General features: G+C 35.0%; 1 protein-coding gene across 3 annotated transcripts in view; it reads left to right on the forward strand.

Moving 5' to 3' along the window:
* Positions 1-14,759, forward strand: part of KCNIP4 (potassium voltage-gated channel interacting protein 4) — a 1,120,978-nt gene that overhangs the window by 846,230 nt on the left and 259,989 nt on the right. The window lies entirely within an intron of this gene.

Genomic DNA, 14,759 nt, shown 5'->3' on the forward strand with positions numbered 1-14,759 from the left:
TTCAGATAGCTGTGAAATTAGGTGATTAACTAGTTGGTACCTAACCTTCTAATTTCTGTATAAGTCTAATTACATGAAATAGAAGTGGGGGTTTTGATTTTTTACTTTGCTTTTCTGTTTGGAGTATCATTGAAACTACTGTATTGTAAATGACGGAAAATAATTGCATATGTTAAAAAAATAAATTGTATAAAAAAAAAGCATTGGACAACAGAGAGGCACATCTGACTGCCCCAGGGACTTGTTTATGAAGCTGGTAACTGCTCTCTGTCTGGACCCTTCCCTGGGTATGGAAAGCTTTCAAGTCAGCTTTTGTGACCTGATTATCTCTCTTGCACACTATACTGGCCCAGACCCACCCACACCCTGTGGGGTGAACCTTCCAGAACCCAAAATCTTGTCCCTGCTGGTGCCCTGGAGCTGGCAGCTTATGTATTGCTTTGATCTACTGTTGACTAGACAGACACTGCCCAGAGAATATTCAGCCTCTGTATCTCTTGACTTGACAATAAGTTTTGTGCCAAGGTCAAATCAACTTCCTCTCCTAGGTTCTAAATTGCTTTGCTATCTTCCCAGCAGTGGAAGTGATAAAAGAAAAGCATTCTGATTTGGGACTAGAGTAGATATATTTATGTGAGTGAAAAACTGTAGCAACTTTTCCCCCTACCCGTCTTCAATTTAAACAAACATGTTTACATGTAAAATCCAGAATAAAAACAATAGCCTGTTTTCAAAAAATAAAAAAAATTTTTAAAAATTAAAAAAAACCATTAAGACAGTAAGGGTTCCTGGAGGAATGTTAACTCTGCCCACTTTAAGTATCTGGCAATGGGCTGCAGGTTATAAAGAAATTTAATTTTACCTGCCATTTCCTTCTTGCCATTGTTCCCCACATCACTGTGGACCGGAGGGTGGTGTGAAGAAGGCTCCAGGAAACTGAGTCTATAGGCTTCTGGAGATTAGGCTGTTAATAAGCTTGCTTGTAATTTACTAAAACATTGGTAAACTGACAGAGATACATATCCTGCATGAATGTGATCACTATCAGTTCTTTGTTTTTCCCTTTCCTTTATTCTTGGGCAGCCAGGAGTGCCCGAGGAATGTCACACGTACCCCACCTGCTGGGGGGACCGGTGGTTAGCTCTTGCTTTGCCCTCAGCTTGCCATGGCTCCCTCATCAGTTCCATTGGAAAGTAGCCACACTCATTTATCTACATATTGTCTTTTGCTCCTTTTGAACTACAATGGCCGGGTTGAGTAATTGCAGCAGACTCCTTACTAATCATAAGGCCTAAAACATTTTCTATCTGGTGCTTTATAAAAAAAATTTCACTGACCTCTGCTTCAGAAGTGGTTATAAAGAGAATTCAACTTAAGACAAAAACAAAAAACAAAAAAACAAGTGCAGTGGAATTGACCAGAGGGACTAGACTATAAAGAACTCAGGTTTGTGTAACATTAACTTTTTAATCGATTCTGAAGATCATGGAGATCAAGGATTTTTATTTTCCATTTGAGGAAACTGAGGCTGAGAACAGGGATCAGAGGGAGGTGGGGGGGGGGGAGCCAATAGGAGATTGTCCAGTGAAGAGGATCCTTTTTCACTTGTGTTGGAACAAAAAGACACAGCCACCTGTGTCTTTTAGGTCAAAACTCACTCACCATTTTGAATTTTAGAGAGTAACTATGTAACAGCAGTTAGGCTCTGTTCCTTTTACTGATCAGAATTCACAGAATTAGTGAGGTTAGAATTGAATAGTAAAAGCAATAGGAGAATAGAAATGGACTCTGGGCGTTGCTACCTATTGTGACTTATAAATTCGATTAAACTCTCTGGACTTCAATTAATCATCTGTAAAATGGGTATTTTAGTGACAGAACAACTGTTTCTGAGGACTCATGTAATAAATGAAAAGATGTCTAGCACAGAACAGGAATTCAAGAAATCTCAATAAAAAATGAGCAAATAAGTGTCTTGGTTAAGGTTCCCCTCTTTATGACCTTGAAATCAGATGCCAAGGGAAGCATGAAGATACAAGTGCTTTGATTGGGAAATGCCCCCCAGGAAGCCATGTGAAAGAGAGAGAAAGATAATAAAGGGGTTAATATGTCTCAATCTCAAGGAGATCCTCTCAGACTATGTGCAATCTGCCACCAAGTTTTCCCACTGGGATAATTCCTTGATGAATGAATGTTGCTCGTGTTGGATGAATGCAGTATATATTTCACTGATTTCAGAAAGCATCCTCAGGCAGAGACATGGCTTCCACTGCAGAGCGAGGGTGTGTCTAAGACATCAACTGTGTTACAATAAGCAAACAAACAAATGATACTGCATGTCCCTTTATTGTAGGTCAGTTAACACGAATCCTAATCAACAAACATTTCAGTCTAGTATCAACTACTAACTATATAGTCTACTGAGCTTCTGAAGATGTTGTCACATCAAAGTCTAGTAATTTATTGTTATTATTAGTGTTATTATAAGTAATAAAAATCTTAAAAGCAAATTACATAAGTCCTGAAACTTTCCAATTAAAGGAAACTTTTGTTAAGTCAATCAATTTATGTGCCGTTTGACTAAGAATAAGAAACAGACTGTTCGGTGCCTTGGGTATTAGAGAAAGTCTCCCAATGAATCATTAAAAAAAAAAAAACTAAAAATGTATGAATTTTATTTCTATGGAGAGAACTCAGTAATGAGTGTTTTGGATGTAGGAATTATGTAAAGTATTAAGACTAAAATTTTTCTATTAATGGGAATTCAAGTAAAATACCAATAAGAATATGAGACTGAGGAGAGTCATTATTTTAGCATTTCTTGCAGTCAGAGGCCTCTATGCAGTTAAAGATTCCCACATCCATTTAAAAACATAAGGGCCAACATGGGGAAGGGAGGGCCATTACGGTCCTGAAGAATGCTCATCAACCAGTGTAAACAGATGCATTTCTTTTTTTTCTATTTTAATTTCAGTGTAATTAACACACAGTGTTATATTAGTTTCGGAGTTAAATGTAGTGATTCAATGATTCCATACATCACCCAGTGTTCATCAAGAAAAGTGCACTCTTAATCCCCCTCATCTATTTCACCCACCCCCCTACCCAACCCCCTTCTGATAATCATCTCTTTTTTTTCTTTTGTTCATTTGTTTTGTTTCTTAAATTCCAAACATGAGTAAAATCACATGGTGCTTGTCTGTCTCCAACTGGCACTTAGCTTTATATGGTCTAGATTTATCCGTGCTGTTGCAAATGGCTTTTCACTTTTAATGATTAAAATATATATATATACTATATATATTATATATGTATATACAGTATGTGCATATATATACTATATATAGCATATTCTCATATATATTCTTTGTCACAGCGCTGGTTTTGCCGTGTGTGTGTATATATATATATACACATATATATGCATGTATATATGTATGTATGTATGAAGTTTAGAATTGTAATACCTCCAGTTTTTTTTTTCAAGATTGCTTTGACTGTTTGGGGTCGTTTGTGTTTCCCACACAAAATATATATGAAGATATATATGACATCTTTATCCATTCATCTGTCTATACCTAGGCTGCTTCCATAGTTTGGCTATCGTAAATAATGCTGCCATAAACATAGGGGTGCATATATCCCTTCAACTTAGTTTTCATATTCTTTGGTTAAATACCCTATAATGAAATTACTGGATCATAGAGTAGTTCTATCTTGTTAAGATTTTTAAGGAACTTCCATACTATCTTCCACAGTGGCTGCACCAGTTTGCATTCCCACCAACAGGGCAAGAGTGTTCCGTTTTCTCCACAACTTTGCCAACACTTAATATCTTTTGTTTGTTTCTTTTATAAGCGCCATCTTGATAGATGTCTGGTGATCTGTCTCATTGTGATTTTGACTTGCATTTCTTTGATGATGAGCAATGGGGAGCATATTTTCATTTGTCTGTTGGCCGTTTGCATGTCTTCTTTAGAGAAATGTCTGTTTGTGTCTTCTACCCATTTTTTAAATTGGATTATTTGTTTTTTGGGTGTTGAGTTGTATAAGTTCTTTATAAAAATTTGGATACAAGCTCTTTATCATATAAGTCATTTGCAAGTATTTTATTCTATTCAGTAGGTTGTCTTTTAGTTTTGTTGTTGTTTCCTTACTTGTGCAGAAGTTTTGCCTCAAGATATATCGCTAGAAGAATGATGCTATGACCTGTATCAGAGAAATTATTGCCTCTGCTCTCCTCCAGGATTTTTATGGTTTCAAGTCTTACATTTAGGTGCTTCATTTTGAGTTTATTTTTTTATATGGTGTAAGAAAGTGGTCAATTTTCTTTCTTTTGCATGTAGCTGTCCATTTTTCCCAACATAAATTGTTGAAAATATTGTCTTTTTCCCATCACATATTCTTACCTCCTTTGTTGAAGATTAGTTGACTATATAATTGTGGGTTTATTTGGGGATTTTCTATTCTCTTCCACTGATCTTTGTCTGTTTTCATACCAGTACCATACTGTTTTGCTTATTACAGTTTTGTAATATATCTTGAAGTTTGATGTTGGGAGCTATCTGAACTCACAAGTTGAATGAAAATTCCTGGTGAGAGTATGGCAAATTTGCATGGTCTCTTGCCACCAGGCAATGACCAGTATCTACCATCTTGTTACTTTCATTTCTGCTTGGGCACCAAACTTGGAGTGCTTTGCTGATTAGTGTCAGGAACAGCCTGTTCCCTTGCCCTGTCCCTGAGGCGTGATTGTACCTGGTCAGGGAACAGAGGAGTAAACTAGATACACCCTAATATGACTAAAGCAAGTAACATACAATTTTCCTCCTAACTGAGCAATTAACTGATAAGTCACTACTTTCTAGGCCTGAACATTGTTGCAAAAAGTCACTACTACGATAAATGTCAAAAATGTAACATTCATCTTTGGGACTGTGAGAGCAGACATTAGGTCTCCTGGGGATCCTGTTTTTCTGGGAACTTTCTCTTAGAGCTATGAATAGCCTAATGACCCTTACTCATAAAAAACTAACCTTTACTAAACAATGCTGTTTGCCTCATGGTTAAAGGTCGCTTTCTTAGGTCTATAACTGAGGCTTTGTGTATCTTGGTTTTATGTATCCTATGGAAAAAAATGTATGCTTAAAAAACACCTGCCCTTCCCATATGAAAGCATGAGTGCCTGTAGCTAAGTTTTTTATGACAATCATTACTACTAAGATTAGAATTGTAACATCTGCAGATTCCATGTTCTGGAAAAATTGTAAAAATTATCTATGAGAAATCATTTACTAAACACACACTGCTCTTTCTGCTCCTTGTAGCTTTCACTATTAAAAAAAAAAGCTAGCAAATCAGACAGAGCATAGATGCCTGCCTGGTGATCAGAAAGCACTTGAGGCTTTCTCACTCCCCTTTCGTCAACACCGTCCATCCTTCAGGGACCCCTGGACCTGCTGGAGCTGGATTCCAGCAGTTTGGAATTGTAATACCTCCAGTTATTTGTTTTTTCAAGATTGCTTTGACTATTTTGGGTCTTTTGTGGTTCCACACAAATTTTCAGAGTGTATGTTCTAGTTCTGTGAAAAATGATATTGATATTTGGAAGGGGATTATATTAAATCTATAGATTGCTTCAAGTCATATAGACGTCTTAACAATATTTGTTTTCCTAATCATGAGCATAAAATATCTTTCCATTTCTTTCTCATCTTCAATTTCATTCATCAGTATTTTACAGTTTTCTGAATGCAGTTCTTTCATCTCATTGGCTAAGTTTATTACTAGATATTTTATTATTTACAGTTCAATTGTAAATAGGATTGTTATTCTAGTTTCTCTTTCTACTATTTCATTATTAGTATATAGAAATGCAATGGAATTCTATCTTGTGATCTTACTGAGTTCATTTATCAGTTCTAGTAGTTTGATGGTAGAATCTTTGGATTTTCTGCATTTAGTATCATGTCATCTGCAAATAGTGAAAGTTTTACTTCTTCCTTATCCATTTGGATGCACTTTATTTCTTTTTGTTGTCTGATTGCTGTGGCTAGGACTTCCACCACTATGTTGAATAAATGTAGTAAAAGTAGACATCCTTATCTTGTTCTGGACCTTAAGGGAAATGCTCTAAGTTTTTTCTCCATTGAGGTCGATGTTAGCTGTGGGTTTTTCATATGTGACCTTAATTATGTTGAGGTATGTTTCCTCGAAACCTAGTTTGTTGAGGGTTTTTTTTATCATGAACAGGTGTTGTACTTTGTCAAATGCTTTTTTATTTTTGCATTTTTTAAATAATCAAATGGTGTTTATCTTTTCACTTGTTGATATTATATATCATGTTGATTGATTTATAAATGTTGAACCATATTTGCATCCCAGAAATAAACCCCACTTGATCATGGTGAATGATTTTTCTTAATGTACCGTTGGATTCCATTTGCTAGTATTTTATTGAGAATTTTGCATCTATTTTCATCAGAGATATTGGCTGTTAGTGCTTTTTTTTTTCAGTGTCTTTGTCTGGCTTTGGTATCAGGTAATGCTGGCCTCATGAAAGAATTTAGAAATTTTTCTTCCTTTTCTAGTTTTTGGAAAATTTTGAGAAGAATGAGTGTTAACTCTTCTTTAAATGTCTGGTGGAATTTATCTGTGAAGCCATTTGGTCCTGAACTTTTGTTTTTTGGGAGTTTTTGATTCCTGATCAATTTCATTGCTGGTAGTCTATTCAAATTTTCTATTTCTTCCTGATTGATTTTTGGTAGGTTATGTATGTCTAGGAATTGATGCATTTCTTCTAGTTTGTCTACTGTTTTGGCATATAATTTTTCATGATGTTCTAATATTCTTTGTCTTTCTATGGTGTTGGTTGTTATTTCTCCTCTTTAATTTGTGATTTTATTTATTTGAGTCATTTCTTCTTTTTTCTTGATAGTCTGGCTACAGGTTTTTCAATTCTATTGATTCTTTCAGAGAACTAGCTTTTAGTTTCATTGATTGATTCTACTGTTTTTACAGATTCGGTTTCATTTATTTTCTTCTCTATTCTTTATTATTCCCTTCCTTCTGCTGATTTTAAGTTTTATTTACTATTCCTTTTGTACCTTTAGGTGCAAGGTTAGGTTGCTTATTTGAGATATTTTTTTCTTCTTGAGGTAGGCTTGTATTGCTAAAAACTTCCCTCTTAGAACCACTTTTGCTGCATCCCAGAGAACATTTCTTTTTCATTTGTTTCCATGTACTTATTTATTTCTCTTAGATTCCCTAATTGATTTGATCATTGTCCAGTAGCCTGGGATTCAACCTCCACGTATCTGTGTTCTTTCCAGATTTTTTCTTGTGGTTGACTTCTAGTTTCATAATAATTGTGGTCAGAAAATATTCATGGTATAATTTCTATATTGAATTTGTCGAGGTTTGTTTTGTGGGCTAATATGTGATCTATTCTGGATAATGCTCCATGTACACTTTAAAAGAATGTGTATTCTGCTGTTTTAGGACAGAATGTTCTGAATATATCTGTTAAATCCATCTGTTCCAGTGTGTCATTCAAAGCCACTGTTTCCTTGTTTATTTTCTGTTTGGATGATCAGTCCATTAATGTAAGTAGGGTTTAAAGTTTTAAAGTCTTCTATTATTATTGTGTTATAATTGATTAATTTCTTAATGTTTATTTTAACTGTTCTATGTATACTATTGGGGTGCATAAATATTTGCAATTGTTATATCTTCTTGTTAGATTATCCTCTGTATTATTATATAATGTCTTTGTTGTCTCTTGTTACAGTTTTATTTAAGTCTATTTTATCTGATATAGTACAGTAAAACCTTGGATTGTGAGTAAATTGGTCTAAATGTATTTTGCAAGAAGAGCAAGCATTTCTAAATTTAACTTGATAATGAGCTATGTCTTGGAATACGAATGGCACATGACCCCAAACATCACATCACATAATCACAACTGAACCAATGGTTCTTGAAATTTGCTTTGAAATATGAGTGCTTTGAATTACAAGCATGTTTCCAGAATGAAAACTAAGGTTCTACTGTATTACTACCTTGGCTTTCTTTTGATATCCATTTGCATAAATGTTTTGCCATCCCCTCACTTTCTTTTTTTTTTTTTTTAATGTTTATTTATTTTGAGAGAGCAAGTGAGCATGGTAGGGGCAGAGAGAGAGAATACCAAGCAGGCTCTGCACTGTCAGCCCAACACAGGGCTTACCCTCATTAACCAAGAGATCATGCCCTAAACCAAAATCAAGGGTCAAATGCTTAAATGACTGAGCCACCCAGGTGCCCTAATACACTCACCATCAATCTCTATGTGTCTTTAGGTCTGAAATGAGTCTCTTGTAGACAGCGTATACATGGGTCTTGTTTTTTTATCCATTGCTTCACCCTAGGTCTTTTGATTGGAGTATTTTATCCATTTACATTCAAAGTAATTGTTGATAAGTATTTATTGCCATTTTGGTGCTTTTTTCTGTTTGTTTCTGTAGTTCTTTTCTAATACTTTCTTCTCTTATGGTCTTTCACCGTTTGCTGGCTTTCTTAAGTGGTATATTTGGACATATTTCTCTTTATTTTTTGCATATCTATTGCTGGATTTTGATTTGTGGTTACTATTAGGTTTGTATGTAACATCTTCTGCATGTAGCAGCCTATATTAAGTTGATGGTGGCTTAAGTTTTAATCCATTCTATACTCTTTCTTTCTGTGGCCCCCACATTTTAGTTATATATATTAAATTAATATATATATATAAGTATATATTAAATGATTTTATTTTGTGAATTCCTTGACTGATTTTTATACTTATTTTTATTGCTTTTGTAATTCATACTTTTCTTATTCTTACTTATGGTCTTTCTTTTTCATTCAAAGATTCCCCTTTAACATTTCTTGTAGGTCTGTTTTAGTGGTTATGGACTTCTTTAGCTTTTGTTTGTCTTAGAAACTCTTTGTCTCTCCTTCCATTCTAAATGATAGGCTTGCTGGATCATGTATTCTTGGCATATTTTTGTCCTTTCAGCATTTCAAACTGATTATGCCACTCTCTTCTGGTTTATGAAGTTCCTGCTAAAAATCCACTAACAATCTTATGAAATTTTCCTTGTATACAGGCTATTACTTTTTTCTTGCTCCTTTTAAATTTCTCTCTTTATCACTATTTTTGGCTATTTTAATTACTATGTGTCTTGTTATAGACCTCCTTGGGTTGATTTTGGCAGAGGATCTCTGTGCTTCCTGGATCTGAATATCTGTTTCCTTCACCAGATCAGGAATTATTTTTTCAGCTACTATTTCTCCAAATAAAATTTCTGACTCCTTTTCTCTCTTCTTCTGGCATCCCTACAATATGAATTAGTTATTACATGTGATGGAGTCACTGAGTTCTCTTAAGTCTATTCTCATTTTGTGTATTTTTTTCTCTTTCCTACTCAGCTTGATTATTTTCCATTATACTGTCCTCCAGGTTGCTAATTGGTTTCTCTGTTTCCTCTAGCCTGATATGTATTCTCTCTAGTAACATTAATTTCATTTATTGTGTTCATCTCTGATTGGCTCTCTTTTATCTCTTTGTTAAGGTTCTCACTGATGTCCACCATTCTTTTCTCAAATCCATTGAGTATGTTCATGATCATTATTTTAAATTCTCTATCAGGCATGTTACTTATATTCATTTCACTTAGGTCTCTTGCTGTGGTTTTGTCCAGTTCTTCCATTTGGGACATATTCCTCTGTCTCCTCATTTTGTCTAACTCTGTGTCTGTTTCTGTATATTGGTAAAGTCAGCTACATCTCCTGCTCTTGAAAACAATGGCCTCCTCCTACAGTGCAGTGTCCCTAGTCACCAGGAGCTGGTGCTCCAGGGGCTGTCTCGTGTGTGTGTTGTATCTACCCTGCTGATCTGTCCTGACTTCTTTTTCCTTCAATCCAGTTGTCTGCAGAGGCTCTCTTTTCCTGTTCTGGGCAGTGTTTGGTCCCTGGCTGGGGTGGAACACACTGTTTTAACAAGGTACACACTAGATTGTTTGTAAAATGGGACCTGCTGCTGCTGCAGGGACTGGGGCTGTTTGAAGTGCTCACAGTTTTAACAAGGTGTGCCTTAGGCTTCTGCAGGCCCCACCGCTGCTACCACTGCAGTAACCAGGGTTCTGCAGAAAACACAGATCCAGAGACATGGTTTGGGCAAGGTTTATGCATATCCTCTGGGGGCAGGGATCCAAAGCCCTGGGTCAAAAGCAAATGTGACTGGGAAGGCTAAAATGCTGAGACTCATGAGAAGCTGGGTGTGATGTTAGCAAGCTAAGTAGTGAATGCTAACACAGCAGTGTTTCTTGCGGGTGGCTGTGAGCTTATGCTTGGGTGCCAGGGAGATTGTGCCTGCCATCTCCTTTGTCCTTAGAGAAGTCCCTCAGCTAACCGTGCCCTTCCTGGACATGCTCTGACATGAATAAATTTGTCTTCCTCCCCCTAGGTATTTTTCAAAGTGCTACTTGTATGCTGTATTTATGGGGGCTGTTTGTCCAGCTGACCCTTTAAGGACAGGGGCTCAGCTTCCCAAAGGCCTCCATGTTCTCCCAGAACTGAGTCCACTGATTTTAAATATTCTAGGCTTTAATTCCCTCTGGTTGTAACACCTCACAAAGTTCAGATCTTCTTACATTCAAAGCCAAATATTGTGGGAATTTCCCTTCCCCCTGCAGACTCCCCAGTGTTATAGTCTGTTTATCACCCTTCTTCATGCCCTTGGCTCTCTTCTACTAATGGATGGCCATTAGTATAGGTATTAGTGTAGTTATAGGTATTAGGTATACCTCCCTCCTGCATCTCTGCCCTTCCTACCCTCTCTGATGTGGCTTCTTCTCTACCCATAGTTGTGAAGTTTGCTCTGTCAGTCTGCAGGTTGTTTTCTGTGTTATTTACACTGGTGTGAGTATCATCTAGTTATATCTATAGGATAAGGTCATCTTAGGCCATCTTCGCCATCTTCCTAGCCTCCAATAGATACACTTCTGAGCGCAATCTCCCTGAAGGAGTTCAGTAGTCTCTAATAATGGAGGCCCAGGTGGCAAGAAGTAAATTCTATAGTTTGTCTCCAATGTGATTAGTTTACCCTCACCTTTATAGGATAGGAAAGCATTTCAATCCACCCACAGGCCACAGAAACTTTTCTCTCTGATCTTCAGAAGAGTAAGGGGATTTTCTACTGCATCTTAACCATGTCCAGTTTCAACTAGGTCATTTAAGTCTATAATATATAATTTATCAAAGGAGAATGGATTGGCTATAAGACATAAAAGAAACTTACATTTACTCCCTAGTACATCATACAAAGAGTCCCACTGTTTCAGATATTATCATATTTAGTTCTCAAAACAGTCCTGTGAGGTAGAAATTAATATAGTAACTTTGTATTCAGGAAATGTAACTTTTTAAAAAAAATTAAGTGAGAGTCACTTTCAGCTCTGTGCCCTACAGTAGAATCTTAAGATCTCTGGACTGTCTTTACATTAACATTAAGCTTACCCTCATATTAGAAAGAAAGCAATTGAATAGAATAACTCAACTAAAATGTAGGCTTCTCTTGGAAGGACTTCATTTGCATTTTAAAGGTATGGATAATTAAATGAAATCTATTCCTGGTAGAATGTTTGTGACTCAAGTTGGGGAACATTTTTAAGAACTGCCTTCATCTTTCCATGCCTAGAAAGGGCAGGACCAATTCTGAGATGTCATCAGCTCCTAGTTTAACTCAAATGTATTAATACCACCTGTAAATACTCTCTGGGCATATGATGATTTTTCTGGTACAATTTTTATTTTTATTCATTTATTTAGTTTTCAACATTTGGCAGAGCTGGAGACCTTTGGGTCTCTAGCACCCCCTTTTTTGACCTTGTATATAATCTTTTATTGAGGTATAATTTAGAAAAACAAAAATGCACACATATTCAATATATAGGTTGATCCAGCATTCCTTCTGATTGGTAGACACTTATGTGATACAGATTACAAAATACGTTTCGTATTACCTATTAATTAGCACACAAAAGTCATTTCTACAAATTTGTAAGAGAGCCAAAGAACATTGAGAAGTGTTGACTAGTGTAGCAGCATAGAGGAAGCCATGACTACAATAGCTATTGACCATCTGTATCTTATCTTTGGAAAAATGTCTATTTAATTCTTCTACCCATTTTTTTAGCCAGATTGCTTGACATTTTGGTATTGAGTTGTTTCAGTTCTTTATATATTTTCAATATTTACCCCTTATAAGATATATGACTTAACAAATATTTCCTCTTATTCTGTATGTTGTCTTTTTTGTTGTTGATTATTGCCTTTGCTGTGCAGAAGCTTTTTAGTTTGATGTAGTCCCACTTACTCATTTTTGCTTTTGTTACCTTTATCTTTGGTATCAAATAAAAAAAATCTCTGCCAAGATCAATGTCAATGCCAACTTTTTTGTCAAGAACTTCTACTGTTTCAGGTCTTACACTGAAGTCTTGAATCCATTTTGAGTTGACCTTTTGTGTATTGTATAAGATCAGAGTATAGTTTCATTCTTTGTATGGTGTAAGAGAGGAGTCCAGGTTCATTCTTTTGCATGTGATTGTCCACTTTCTCCACCACCTGTTATTGTACGAACTATCCTTTCCTCATATACTCATGACTGTTTGATCATAAATTGATTGGCCACATAGGCATGAAGGTCATTCTAAGTTCTGTATTCTGTTCCACTCATCTCTGTGTCTCTTTTTTTATGCCGTTATCGTACTGTTTTGATTACTATAGATGTGTAATGTAGTTTGGAATAAGGAAGTATGATACTTCCAGCTTTGTTTTTCTTTCTCAAGATTGCTTTGGCTACTCACGGATGTTTACAGTTCCATAAAAACCTTAAGATTGTTTTTCTTGTTCTGTAAAAATACCATTTGAGATTTGATTAGGGATTACACTGAATACGTAGATAGCTGTAGGTACTATGAACTTTTCAACAAAATGAATTTTTCCAATCCATGAGCTGGAAATATCTCTCCATATATTTGTGTCTTCTTCAATTTATCACAGCTATGTCTTAGCGCTTTCAATATACAGATCTTTCATACACACCCCTTGGTTAAATTTCTTTCTAGATATTATGTTCTCTTTGATGCAATTATAAAAACAACTGCTTTCTTAATTTCTTTTTCTGATAGTTTATTGTTAGTATTTAGAAATGTAATTTCTTTGGCATATCTATTTTGTATCTTGAAACACTACTGAATTCATTTATTAGTTCTAACAATGTTTTAGTAGATTTTTAGGGTTTTCTATATATAATATGTCATCAGCAACTAGAGACAGTCTTACTTCTCTTGTTTTCTGGTTTGGATGATGTTTATTTATTTTTTCTTCCCTAATTGTTCTGACTAAGACTTCCAGTATTATGTTGAATAAAAGTGGCAGGAGTGGGCATTATTGTCCAATTACTGATCTAAGAAGAAAAGTGTTCAGCTTTCACAACTAAATATGATGTTATCTGTGGGCTTGTCATATATGCCATTTGTTATGTTGTTACATTCCTTCTATATTTTTTATTTGTAATATTTATTTAATATTGATTTATTATTTCCCTTTCTATATATTTATTATATATTTATTATGAATGGTTGTTAAATTATGGCAAATGCTTTTTTGGTTCTACTGAGATATTTCTATGATTTTTATCCTTTTTATTAATGTGGTATATCATATTGATTTATAGATGTTAAACCATTCTTGCATCCCTGTAATAAATCTCACTTGATCATGGTAAGTTTTTTGTGTGTGTGGTGTCCTTGTTTAGTTTTGCTGTCAAGGTAATGACCTCACAGAAAGAGTTTAGAAGCAGTCCCTCCTCTTCTATTTTTTAAAAGGGTTTGAGAAGAATTGATCTTATTTATTATCTAAGTGCTTGGTAGAATTCACCAGTGAAGACTTCTGGTTGTAGACTTCCTTTGTTTGGAGATTTTTGATTACTGATTTAATTTATTAGTAATGGTTTGTTCAGACTTTCTACTTCTGCGTGATTCAGTCTTGTAGATTGTATGTTTCTAGAAACTTAGCCATTTCCTCTAAGTCTTTCCAATTTGCAGGTGTATATTTTTTCCTAATAGTCTCTTCTGATCCTCTGTATTTATGTTGTATTAGTTGTAAATGTCTCCTTGTTCATTGTGTAATTCTATTTGAGGCTTCTCTCTTTTTTTCTTGGTAAGTCTAACTGAAGTTTGTTTATTTTGTTTATATATTTTTAAAAAACTCTAGCTCTTAGTTTCATTGACCTTTTAAATCTTTTCAGTATTTTTAGTTTCTGTTTCATTTATTTCTGTTCTCACCTTTGTTATTTCCTTCCTTCTATTAATTTTGGGCTTAGTTTTTCTTCTTTTTCTAGTTTCTTGAGGTGTAGTTAGGTTTCTTGTGGAAATTCTTTTGCTGCATCCCATAAGTTTGGGTATATTGTATTTCAATTTTCATTTATTTCAAAATATATTTTCTCTTTTGATTTCTTGTTCGAACCATTGATTGTTCAATAGCATATTGTTTAATCTCCATATTTTATGAATTTTTCAGTTGTTTTCTTGTAATTTCTAGTTTCATACCATTGTGGTCAGATTATTGATATGATTTCAATCATCTTAAATTTGCCTACTTTTATTAATTGTGTTTGTGTGTCTACATGCATCAAATCCTTAGTAGGAGTAAGTATAAGACTAGGAGTTTAATAA

The sequence above is a fragment of the Suricata suricatta genome, chromosome 1 (assembly GCF_006229205.1).
Source record: "Suricata suricatta isolate VVHF042 chromosome 1, meerkat_22Aug2017_6uvM2_HiC, whole genome shotgun sequence".
In the NCBI taxonomy this organism is placed as follows: Eukaryota; Metazoa; Chordata; class Mammalia; order Carnivora; family Herpestidae; genus Suricata; species Suricata suricatta.